The sequence below is a fragment of the Hyperolius riggenbachi genome, chromosome 11 (genome assembly GCF_040937935.1).
Source record: "Hyperolius riggenbachi isolate aHypRig1 chromosome 11, aHypRig1.pri, whole genome shotgun sequence".
Lineage (NCBI taxonomy): Eukaryota > Metazoa > Chordata > Amphibia > Anura > Hyperoliidae > Hyperolius > Hyperolius riggenbachi.
Window position 1 is genome coordinate 228,749,539 of NC_090656.1, and position 12,457 is coordinate 228,761,995.

Genomic DNA, 12,457 nt, shown 5'->3' on the forward strand with positions numbered 1-12,457 from the left:
ACAATTATAATGCAAACATACTTCTTGTTTGAAAAATGGCATGTGAGAAATGGTTTGCATTTCCTGTCCTGATGACACAAGTGTGGACATTGACACTAGCACTGCATGAAGCGGAGCACATTTTTTTTTCTGTTGTCATGCACGTTTTCTGCATACGAATACACATTTAAACTCAGACCAATGTTAATCAATGGACTCGTTCACACTTAACCACTTCACGACCGCCCCCAGCCGATGGGCGGCGGCAAAGTCCGGGCCCAAACGACCGCAATACGCCAATCGGCGGGGGCGGCTGCGGGAGTGGCTATGCGGCGATCGCGTCATTCGTGACGCGATCAGCCGCTGGGGACTGGCTCCGCCCCCCGTTCGCTGTAACCCGCCGGCCGTTCGGAAGCGCCGGCGGGTTACTAGCACCCGGATCGCCGCGTGTACTGTGTATAATAGGCTTTGTAATGTATACAAAGCCTATTATACTGGCTGCCTCCTGCCCTGGTGGTCCCAGTGTCCGAGGGACCACCAGGGCAGGCTGCAGCCACCCTAGTCTGCACCCAAGCACACTGATTTCCCCCCCCTGCCCCCTGATCGCCCACAGCACCCCTCAGACCCCCCCCTGCCCACCCCCCAGACCACTGTTTGCACCCAGTCACCCCCCTAATCACCCATCAATCACTCCCTGTCACTATCTGTCAACGCTATTTTTTTTTTTAGTCCCTAATCTGCCCCCTACTCCCTCCTGATCACCCCCCCACCCCTCAGATTCTCCCCAGACCCCCCCCCCCAGACCCCCCCCCGTGTACTGTATGCATCTATCCCCCCTGATCACCTGTCAATCACCTGTCAATCACCTGTCAATCACCCGTCAATCACCCGTCAATCACCCCCTGTCACTGCCACCCATCAATCAGCCCCTAACCTGCCCCTTGCGGGCAATCTGATCACCCACCCACTCCAATAGATCGCCCGCAGATCCGACATCAGATCACCTCCCAAATCCATTGTTTACATCTATTCTCTCCTCTAAACACCCACTAATTACCCATCAATCACCCCCTATAACCACCTGTCACTGTTACCCATCAGATTAGACCCTAATCTGCCCCTTGCGGGCACCCAATCACCCGCCCACACGCTCAGATTGCCCTCAGACCCCCCCCCCACCTTATCAATTCGCCCGTGCAATATTTACATCTGTTATTCCCTGTAATAACCCACTTATCACCTGTCAATCACCCATCAATCACCCCCTGTCACTGCCACCCATCAATCACCCCCTGTTACTGCCACCCATCAATCAGCCCCTAACCTGACCCTTGCGGGCAATCTGATCACCCACCCACACCAATAGATCGCCCGCAGATCCGACATTAGATCACCTCCCAAGTGCAGTGTTTACATCTCTTCTCTCTTTTAAACACCCACTAATTACCCATCAATCACCCCCTATCACCACCTGTCACTGTTACCCATCAGATTAGACCCTAATCTGGCCCTTGCGGGCACCCAATCACCCGCCCACACGCTCAGATTGCCCTCAGACCCCCCCTTATCAATTCGCCAGTGCAATATTTACATCTGTTATTCCCTGTAATAAGCCACTGATCACCTGTCAATCACCCATCAATCACCCCCTGTCACTGCCACCCACCAATCACCCCCTGTCACTGCCACCCATCAAACAGCCCCTAACCTGCCCCTTGCGGGCAGTCTGATCACCCACCCACACCAATAGATCGCCCGCAGATCCGACATCAGATCACCTCCCAAGTGCAGTGTTTACATCTCTTCTCTCCTCTAAACACCCACTAATTACCCATCAATCACCCATCAATCACCCCCTATCACCACCTGTCACTGTTACCCATCAGATTAGACCCTAATCTGCCCCTTGCGGGCACCCAATCACCCGCCCACACCTCAGAACGCCCTCAGACCCCAGCCCTGATCACCTCGCCAGTGCATTGCTTGCATCTATTTCCCCCCTCTAATCACACCTTGAGACACCCATCAATCACCTCCTGTCACCCCCTAGCACACTTACCCATCAGATCAGGCCCTAATTTTCCCCGTGTGGGCTCCTGATCACTCGGCCAAACCCTCAGATCCCCCTCAGACCCCCTTCCGATCACCTCCCCAGTGCATTGATTGCATCTATTTTCCCCTCTAACCGCCCCCTGAGACACCCATCAATCACCTCCTGTCACCCCCCCTAGCACTCCTATCCATCAGATCAGGCCCAATACATCCTGTCATCTAAGAGGCCACCCTGCTTATGACCGATTCCACAAAATTTGCCCCCTCATAGACCACCTGTCATCAAAATTTGCAGATGCTTATACCCCTGAACAGTCATTTTGAGAAATTTGGTTTCCAGACTACTCACAGTTTTGGGCCCGTAAAATGCCAGGGCAGTATAGGAACCCCACAAGTGACCCCATTTTAGAAAGAAGACACCCCAAGGTATTCTGTTAGGTGTATGATGAGTTCATATAATATTTTATTTTTTGTCAAAAGTTAGCGGAAATTGGATTTTTATTGTTTTTTTCACAAAGTGTCATTTTTCACTAACTTGTGACAAAAAATAAAATCTTCTATGAACTCACCATACCCCTAACAGAATACCTTGGGGTGTCTTCTTTCTAAAATGGGGTCACTTGTGGGGTTCCTATACTGCCCTGGCATTTTAGGGGCCCTAAACCGTGAGGAGTAGTCTAGAAAACAAATGCCTCAAAATGACCTGTGAATAGGACGTTGGGCCCCTTAGCGCACCTAGGCTGCAAAAAAGTGTCACACATGTGGTATCGCCATACTCAGAAGAAGTAGTATAATGTGTTTTGTGGTGTATTTTTACACATACCCATGCTGGGTGGGAGAAATCTCTCTGTAAATGGACAATTGTGTGTAAAAAAAATCAAATAATTGTCATTTACAGAGATATTTCTCCCACCCAGCATGGGTATGTGTAAAAATACACCCCAAAACACATTATACTACTTCTCCTGAGTATGGCGGTACCACATGTGTGGCACTTTTTTGCACCCTAAGTGCGCTAAGGGGCCCAAAGTCCAATGAGTACCTTTAGGATTTCACAGGTCATTTTGCGACATTTGGTTTCAAGACTACTCCTCACAGTTTAGGGCCCCTAAAATGCCAGGGCAGTATAGGAACCCCACAAATGACCCCATTTTAGAAAGAAGACACCCCAAGGTATTCCGTTAGGAGTATGGTGAGTTCATAGAAGATTTTATTTTTTGTCACAAGTTAGCGGAAAATGACACTTTGTGAAAAAAAAACAATTAAAATCAATTTCCGCTAACTTGTGACAAAAAAAAAAATCTTCTATGAACTCACCATACATCTAACGGAATACCTTGGGGTGTCTTCTTTCTAAAATGGGGTAATTTGTGGGGTTCCTATACTGTCCTGGCATTTTAGGGGCCCTAAACCGTGAGGAGTAGTCTTGAAACGAAATTTCTCAAAATGACCTGTGAAATCCTAAAGGTACTCATTGGACTTTGGGCCCCTTAGCGCAGTTAGAGTGCAAAAAAGTGCCACACATGTGGTATCGCCGTACTCAGGAGAAGTAGTATAATGTGTTTTGGGGTGTATTTTTCCACATACCCATGCTGAGTGGGAGAAATACCTCTATAAATAGACAATTGTGTGTAAACAAAATAAAAAAATTGTCATTTACGGAGATATTTCTCCCACCCAGCATGGGTATGTGTAAAAATACACCCCAAAACACATTATACTACTTTTCCTGAGTACGGCAATACCACATGTGTGGCACTTTTTTGCAGCCTAACTGCGCTAAGGGGCCCAAAGTCCAATGAGCATCTTTAGGTTTACAGGGGTGCTTACAATTAGGCACCCCCAAAATGCCAGGACAGTGAACACACCCCACAAATGACCCCATTTTGGAAAGTAGACACTTCAAAGTATTCAGAGAGGAGCATAGTGAGTCCGTGGCAGATTTCATTTTTTTTTTGTCGCAAGTTAGAAGAAATGGAAACTTTTTTTTTTTTTTTTTTTTTTTTTTTTTTTCACAAAGTGTCATTTTCCGCTAACTTGTGACAAAAAATAAAATCTTCTATGAACTCACCATGCCTCTCACTGAATACTTTGGGATGTCTTCTTTCCAAAATGGGGTCATTTGGGGGGTATTTGTACTATCCTGGAATTTTAGCCCCTCATGAAACCTGACAGGTGGTCAGAAAAGTCAGAGATGCTTGAAAATGGGAAAATTCACTTTTGGCACCATAGTTTGTAAACGCTATAACTTTTACCCAATCCAATAAATATACACTGAATGTTTTTTTTTTTTCATCAAAGACATGTAGCAGAATAACTTTCGCGCTCAAGTGTATAGGAATTTTTACTTTATTTGAAAAATGTCAGCACAGAAAGTTAAAAAAAGTCATTTTTTTGACAAAATTCATGTCTTTTTTGATGAATATAATAAAAAGTAAAACTCGCAGCAGCAATCAAATAGCATCAAAAGAAAGCTGTATTAGTGACAAGAAAAGGAGGTAAAATTCATTTAGGTGGTAGGTTGTATGACCGAGCAATAAACCGTGAAAGCTGCAGTGGTCTGAATGGAGAAAAAGGCTCTGGTCCTTAAGGGGCGAAAAGACTGTGGTCCTCAAGTGGTTAAGGTGGCCACACATCATACAATTTTTTTTTTTTAATATTTCTTTTTAATTGAAGATTTACAATCAATGTTTCTGATTGATTGTAACATTCTAAAAATTACAACAATGTACCACACCTATGTTAACTTTTTTCCTGAATTATGGAAAAAAAAACGATTGAAAATTCTGAAAAAAAATGGTCGTGTCTCTACATTACAAAATTGTCAATCACGCATGATACAATTTTTCAAAAAAAAAAAAAAAAAAATTGATCAGAAACTTACACCACTCACGATCAAGAAAATCATGCTGACAAAGAATCATTTTTACTGACACACACCCCATGCAGCTGCAAAATGGGTGTGGCAACGCCAAAGAACATGGGCACGGTCATGAGTGGTACCAAACATACATGACCTTAGCAGCCATGTAAGTGCTCCTACGGAGGAAGTTTGAGCACCGCCATAGTGTTTCCCCCCAAAATACACATAATCTGACAGCATTTCACACAAAATGCACGTAATCTGGCAGATTCCCTCCAACATACACATAATCGAGCAACGGTTTCCCTCCAAAATAAACCAATGTGACTACAACAGTTTTAACAATGGTTCCATGACTGTTACAAATGTTACCATATATATATGGATAATCCATAAAGGTGGCCATACATCAGGGGACTTGGTGGCCAATCGATCATCCGATTCAATTATAATCAAATCGGACGGATATCGGTGCTGCCAAGTGCACGCCCGATCGACGATGCGATCAATTTTGTCCTGAAATTGGTGCATGAATTGGTCAGACAAGCTGCAAGGTGTAGGGCCGACTTCCTCGATTGGCAGTAACAAAGAGCGATGAAACCCCCGGAGCTGTTTCCACAGTGTAAAAATGTACATGTGCGCGTTTATACATTACCTGTCCTGTGTCACGGTGTCCTGCCCCTTTTCCCTCAGCCCCATATATGACATCAGCGTGTGTGATGGAAGAGCGGTGGATTGGGACGCTGGATGGGCACTAGGGAACAGTGGCAAGGCTACACACTGGGTCAATTTCCAAAAGATTTTAGCATGAAATTGATTGGGAATCGGCCTGTGGTGTATGGGCAGCTGATAGATCTCTCTCCGATCAGAGAGCGATCTATCCCTTGGTCAAATCTGCCCATCACTGCTTGATGTATGGACACATAAAAGAGGACCTGTAACTTTAAAAAAACGTCTCCTGGGGTACTTACCATGGGAGGGGGGTAGCCTCTGGATCCTATTGAGGCTTCCCCATCCTCCTCCATCCCACGTTCACAGTGCTAGCAGTCCCCTAACAGCAGCCATGTAAATATTTACCTTCCCGGCTCCAGCTCAGTAGTGGCTCTAAGCTCGTGGTCATTCGGTAGCCTCCATAGGATCCAGAGGATTTCCCCTCCAAAGTTAAGTTCCCCCCCCCCCCCCCCCCCAGAGGACATTTTTGAAGTTACAGGTTCTGTGTGTGTGATATCCCAGCTGCAGCCTCTCTATTGTCAGGGCTGCCATTGAAATGCCAATTGAAATGTGAGCTGCAGCAAAGAGAACATTGGCCTCTATTCATAAAACTTTCCTACATGCTTACTGCTGGAAACAGGTGACTTTACTGACTATTTAGCAAAGTGTTCATTGATAAAAGCTGTTTCCGCATGAAAAGATACAATTCCTTAGCAGTGCGGGAAATTACCGCCTTACACATGTCACTGAAGGTTAATTCATAAAGATTAGAGCAGGCGGAATACTGTCTGAGAACACCAGCTGTTTAGATAAGCCGATAAGCCAGTGGTAACAGCCAAGATAACAGCTAAGTGAATGAGAAAGACCTCCCAGGCAGCTGCAGCAGTGAGAGCAGAGCAGACAATGCATTCTGAATACCAAGGCTGTGTTTTTTTAACCCCTTGGGTACCTGTTTTCAGATAAATTGTACATCAGAAAGCCGGCATGTATAACATTTATTGAAGTTCTTCTAAGCTGCAGCAATTAAATAGATTTTTTAGGAAGACTAATAGACAGATTCAGGAGGAGAGGCAGAAAAATGCACATGTAAAGGGATGCTGGGGCTGCCTCCTTTATACTAAGGCTGTCTCTGCAGGAGAAAATGTATCAACTCAGCCAGCAAATTTAACAACTCAGCCAGTACCACCAGTTTAGTGCGGGAATTCCCCAACCTATTATTGCAAGTGTAAACATTTTTATGAATTAGTACACAAAAGTCTAAAATACCGATACAGTGTTTCCCCTCCAAGTTTTTTTTTTTTTTACTGCAAATGTTTTATGAATAGAGCCAATTGTCTATACAAGGCTTCCTTAGCCATCCAATCTAGCCTCTGCAATGGCTATCATTCATAAAGCATTCCCGCATGCGCAAATGCTGAAAACAGCTGAATTTACCAAACACTTAGGCAGGGAACACACTACATGCAATTTTGCGCGTTTTGCAGCGAACGGCAAAACGCGCACGATTTTAGAGGCTATTGAAATGAATAGCCTAGCGCAGGAAACGCTGTGCCGCACGCGTTTGTGCACGTTTGCATTTGCGTTTTTCTCCGCTTTTTCTAAACGCACAGTTGTCTGCTTTTTCCCGCACGTTGCATGGCAGTACATGCCATGCAATCGCATAAACGCGATAACACACACGGAAAAACGCACGCGACCACAAAACCCGGAAACGCAGGGGAAAACGGCCCTGCAAGTGTGTTCCCTGCCTTAGCAAAGTGAAAAGCTAACATTCCTGAGCAGAGCGATAAATTACCGCCATGTGCAGTGATTATGTTAACAAATGTCACCATATGTCAATTCATAAAGATTAGAGCAAGCGGTGTCAGCACGGAGATTACCGCTCCCTTTGAAGTATTATTATTTATTATTATTATTTATTGAATTGATAATGCGCCAACATATTACGCAGCGATAACCATGCAGAGAACAGCTAAGCTAATGAGACAGACCTCCCAGGCAGCAGCTGCAGTGAAAGCAGAGCAAAAAAAAGGCATTGCAATACAAAGGCTGTGTTTTATTAACCCCTTGGGTACCTGTTTTCAGATATATTTCACATCACAAAGCCTGCATGTGTATCATTTTTTTGAACTTCCTCTAAGTTGTGGCAATTAAGTAGATTCTTTAGAAAGACTATGGCCTAGTGCACACCAGAGCGGTTCTGCTGCGGTTTGCGATCCGCTTGCGGGTGCGGATCCGCTTGGGTAATGTATTTCAATGGGCTGGTGCACACCAGAGCGGGAGGCGTTTTGCAGAAACTGATACTCCCGGGCTGCTGCAGATTTTGGATTGCGGATGCGTTTCTGCCTCAATGTTAAGTATAGGAAAACCGCAAACCGCTCTGAAAAACGGTACTTCAGAGCGGTTTGCCAGGCGTTTTTTGTTACAGTAGCTGTTCAGTAACAGCTTTACTGTAACAATACATGAAATTTACTACACCAAAAACGCTTTACAAAACCGCAAAATGCTAGCTGAAATGCTACAGAAAAATAAGAAAAAGCGTTTCAAAATCTGCTAGCATTTTGCGGATCTGCTAGCAGTTTTTGGTGTGCACCAGGCCTAATAGACAGATTCCGACAGATTCAGGGCAAGGAGAGGCAGTTTTTAAAAAATGCCCATGTAAAGGGATGCTGGGGCTGCCTCTTCTATAGTAACGCTGTCTCTGGAGAGTAAATGTATCAACTCAAGCAGCTTCTGATGTTACACAAACATACCGCCAGCCTACCGCCTGCCTAGTCAGGGGAAAATACCGAACTTGTATCGCAACTGTAAACATTATTATGAATGAGCACAAAGAAGTCTAAACTACCAAATGTGGTATTTTCCCGCACAGATTTTTTTTTACCGTACTGCTTTTATGAAAGATAGCCATTGCCGGGAAATGCTCCTGCAGTCAGCCACTTACATAACCATCCTCAGTTACCACATCCTCACAGGGCCAAATCGGAGGGAAAAAAAACTGGAGAGATCATTGGCCAAGGGGAGGGACAAAGGCTGAGGCTGGGTTGCAGTAACTGGCTGGCTAAACTTAGGGGCGGGACTGTCTCATACTGCAGGGAACTCATATTGCAACATGTTGTGGGCGGGGCTTGGCACTAGCATCAGCCTACAGCTATCACTATGGGCTGAGGCTGAGCCTGTCACAATAAATTCCACTGCCCCCTTGGCCAATCACTGGCAGGGGGCGTGGATCTGATGTCAAAAGGAGGGAGATAGGAAAAAGCTTGAATAGCTCTGCCTCCTGCACTTGATTTGTTTGAAATGGATTCCTTTGGCGTGGAATCCCACAGCGTGCTGCCTGTCTCCCCTGTGCCTGCCATCTTATGCCTGCTCCAGCAGGGCCAGCAGCAGAAGCCAGCCTCATGCCTCAGCAAGCAGTTACCAGGCAAAAGTGAGCAGTTAAGAGTTTGAGAGGCATTTCACTGCCTATCAGCGGTCTGTGGAAAGGAGGCCTAACTAGCTGAGCTCACATACTCTCTGTCAGGGGGAGGGAGAGGGACACAGATTGTGCATGCACAACAGCAGCACACCGCCGGCAGCAGCAACCCCCATCACACAGCCAGCAGCAGCCCCCATCACACAGCAGCCCCCAGCACACAGCCAGCTCAGCAGCAGCCCCCAGCACACAGCCAGCTCAGCAGCAGCCCCCAGCACACAGCCAGCTCAGCAGCAGCCCCCAGCACACGGCCAGCAGCAGCCCCCAGCACACGGCCAGCAGCAGCCCCCAGCACACGGCCAGCAGCAGCCCCCAGCACACGGCCAGCAGCAGCCCCCAGCACACGGCCAGCAGCAGCCCCCAGCACACGGCCAGCAGCAGCCCCCAGCACACGGCCAGCAGCAGCCCCCAGCACACGGCCAGCAGCTCCAGCCCCCAGCACACAGCCAGCAGCAGCTGCCCCCCAGTCACACAGAAACCGTATCTCCCCCCCCCCCCCCCATCACACAGCCATAAGCAGCTGCCCCCAGTCACACAGCAGTTGCCTCCCCCGGTCACACAAAAGCTGCATCTGCCCCCTTCCCATCACACAGAAGCTGCATCTGCCCCCTTCCCATCACACAGAAGCTGCAGCTGTCTCCCCAGGTCACACAGAAGCTGCACTTGCCCCCCCCCCCCCCATCACACAGCAGCCGTATCTGCCCCGGAGCAGTGCTTTTCAGCGCTGCTAGCTTTGGGCGCAGTCAGCGCCGCCATAGACTGTAATGGGAATCAGTCTATAGCGGCGCTCAGTGAGGAAGGTCGGCTCCGTCAGAAGACGGAGCCGAAGTTGCTTAAAAAACACAGTAATTTGGCCTCCAGCAATCGCTGGAAGCCGAATTATTTCATTCCCCCACTATCCATGTTGGCCTGGAGGGGGAATAGTAATTAAAACGCCCCGGACTTGTGCAGAAGCAGGACCAGCCATTTAACAGCTGGATCCTGCGCCCAAGTCTACCAGCGCCGTATTCAGATGTACGCATCTGCCCCCCCATCACACAGCAGCTGCAGCTGCTTCACCCGGTCACACAGAAGCTGCATCTACCCCCTCCCCATCACACAGCAGCTGTATCTGCCCCCCCCCATCACACAGCAGCCGTATCTGCCCCCCCATCACACAGCAGCCGCAGCTGCTTCCCCCGGTAACACAGAAGCTGCATCTACCCCCTCCCCATCACACAGCAGCTGTATCTGCCCCCCCCCATCACACAGCAGCCGCAGCTGCTTCACCCGGTCACACAGAAGCTGCATTTGCCCCCTCCCCATCACACAGCAGCTGCCCTCCCATCACGCCACAGACACAGCTGCCCCCATCACACAGGGAGATGTGGGGAGAGGCAGTGTGTAGCAGGGAGAGGAGAGCTGAGTTTAAAAGTGTAGGTAAGTGGCCAACTGCATTAGGACTGGGCTTATGTCAGCTAGCTTAGCACAGCAAGAGCAGCCACCGGCACAGCTTAAAAGGATACCTGAGGTGAGGGGTATATGGAGGCTGCCATATTTATTTCCTTTTAAGCAATACCTGTTTCCTGGCTATCCTGTCAATCCCCTGCCTGTAATATTTTTAGCTATAGACCCTGAACAAGCTTGCAGCATGTTAGGTGGTTCTGAGTGTTCTAACAAGATTAGCTGCATGCTTGTTTCTGGTGTGATTCATGCATTACTGCATCCAAGTAGACCAGCAGGACTGCCAGGCAACTGGCATTTTTTAAAAGGAAATGCATATGACAGCCTCCATATCTTTTGTTACAGTTGTCCTTTAAATGATATATGGGAGGCAAATTAACAAGGAGCATTAAAGGGAACCCAAGGTGAGAGGGATATGGTGGCTGACATATTTGTTTCCTTTTAAATAATTCTGATTTGCCTGGCTGTCCTGCTGATCCTCTGCCTCTAATACTTTCAGCCATAGACCCTGAACAAGCATATGCTGATCACATGTCTATGACAAATCTGACAGGATTAGCTGCATGCTTGTTCTGTGTGTGATTTACACCCAACTGACCAGAGTTCTTAGTAGGACTGCCAGGCACAGGCAACTGGTATTGTGTAACAGGGAATCCATGTCAGCTTCCATAGGTCTCACACCTTGGCTTCCTTTTCCATCAGGGATTTATCTGCATCCCAGTAAGTAGCTGATGCCCCCTTTCCCACAAGCAATATTTACCTTTTCTCAGATAGATCAGGGGGGTCTGTATGGTGGATATTGTGAGGAAGCCCCTCCCACAGTGTGATGTCCTGACAGTTTGCTGGCTTTGACCCTCATTGCATTGTGGGAAATTGTGGCTTTTTCCAACCAACAAGCAAGCAATATCTTCCTCTGTGCATAGAACTCAGTAATGAACATTCCGCTCAGAACTAAAGATGTCACTCATCACCAGGGATATATTTCAGAATGTAAATCAGGGAGAGGAAAGACTTTACAATGGGAAACCACTTGCTAAATAATCAATAGATGAATATCGTAAACAATAAGTAATTATGTTGTCATTTTCACTACAGTTCCTCCTTTAAATCCGTTCAGCTTTACTTACCTGGAGCCTCCTCCGGGACTAGAAGTCTTGTGTAGTCCTCGTTGCAGTTCTGCTGCCACCCATTCTTCCTTTGTCCCCTCAGCAGTGGCTTCTGTGCAAGCACGGGTGTGTGCAATGCTGAGTTCTCGTGCCTGGGGGGAGCATTCTGCACAAGTGCAGTACTACTGCGCAGAACACTCCCAGCCACAGGTGCATGAGCGGTGCATGCACCCATGCATGTGCAGAAGCCAGTGATCACTATGGAGTGGACAACAGAAGTATGGGTGACAGCAGAACTGCTGCGAGGGACACAGACTTCTAGGAGCTGCAGGGAGCCCAAGGTAAGTAAAGCTACACTGATTTCATTTGCCTCATGTTTCCTTTAAGTGCACCTGTAGAATTTTTATACCAAATTGAACCTCTATAAGGGAGATTTGGAACTTGGTATGCTAATGGGGGTTGGGGAGCACCATTTCTTACCTGGGGGCTGCTCATGTAGCCCCTTGTATCCCTGTGATGATTGCCAGCTGCAGCTTCCCGCACCTAAAAGAATCCCACTGTAGTGTGCTCCTGGCTGCACTGCACACTACAGCTCCCAGTATACATTGCGGCATGTATCTGCTGGCATGCATTGTGGCTGGGAGTGTACTCTACTGCAGGATTCTTTGAAGTAGCCCCCAGTACGTAAGTCATGGTGCTGAACCCCCCCCCCCCAAAGCATACTAAGTTAGGAACCTCACTTATGGCAATTATGTTTACAAGAAAATAAAGGTTAACTTTTTTTTTTTTTTTTTTTTTTTTATGAATTAGTGCTCAATGGGCTCTATT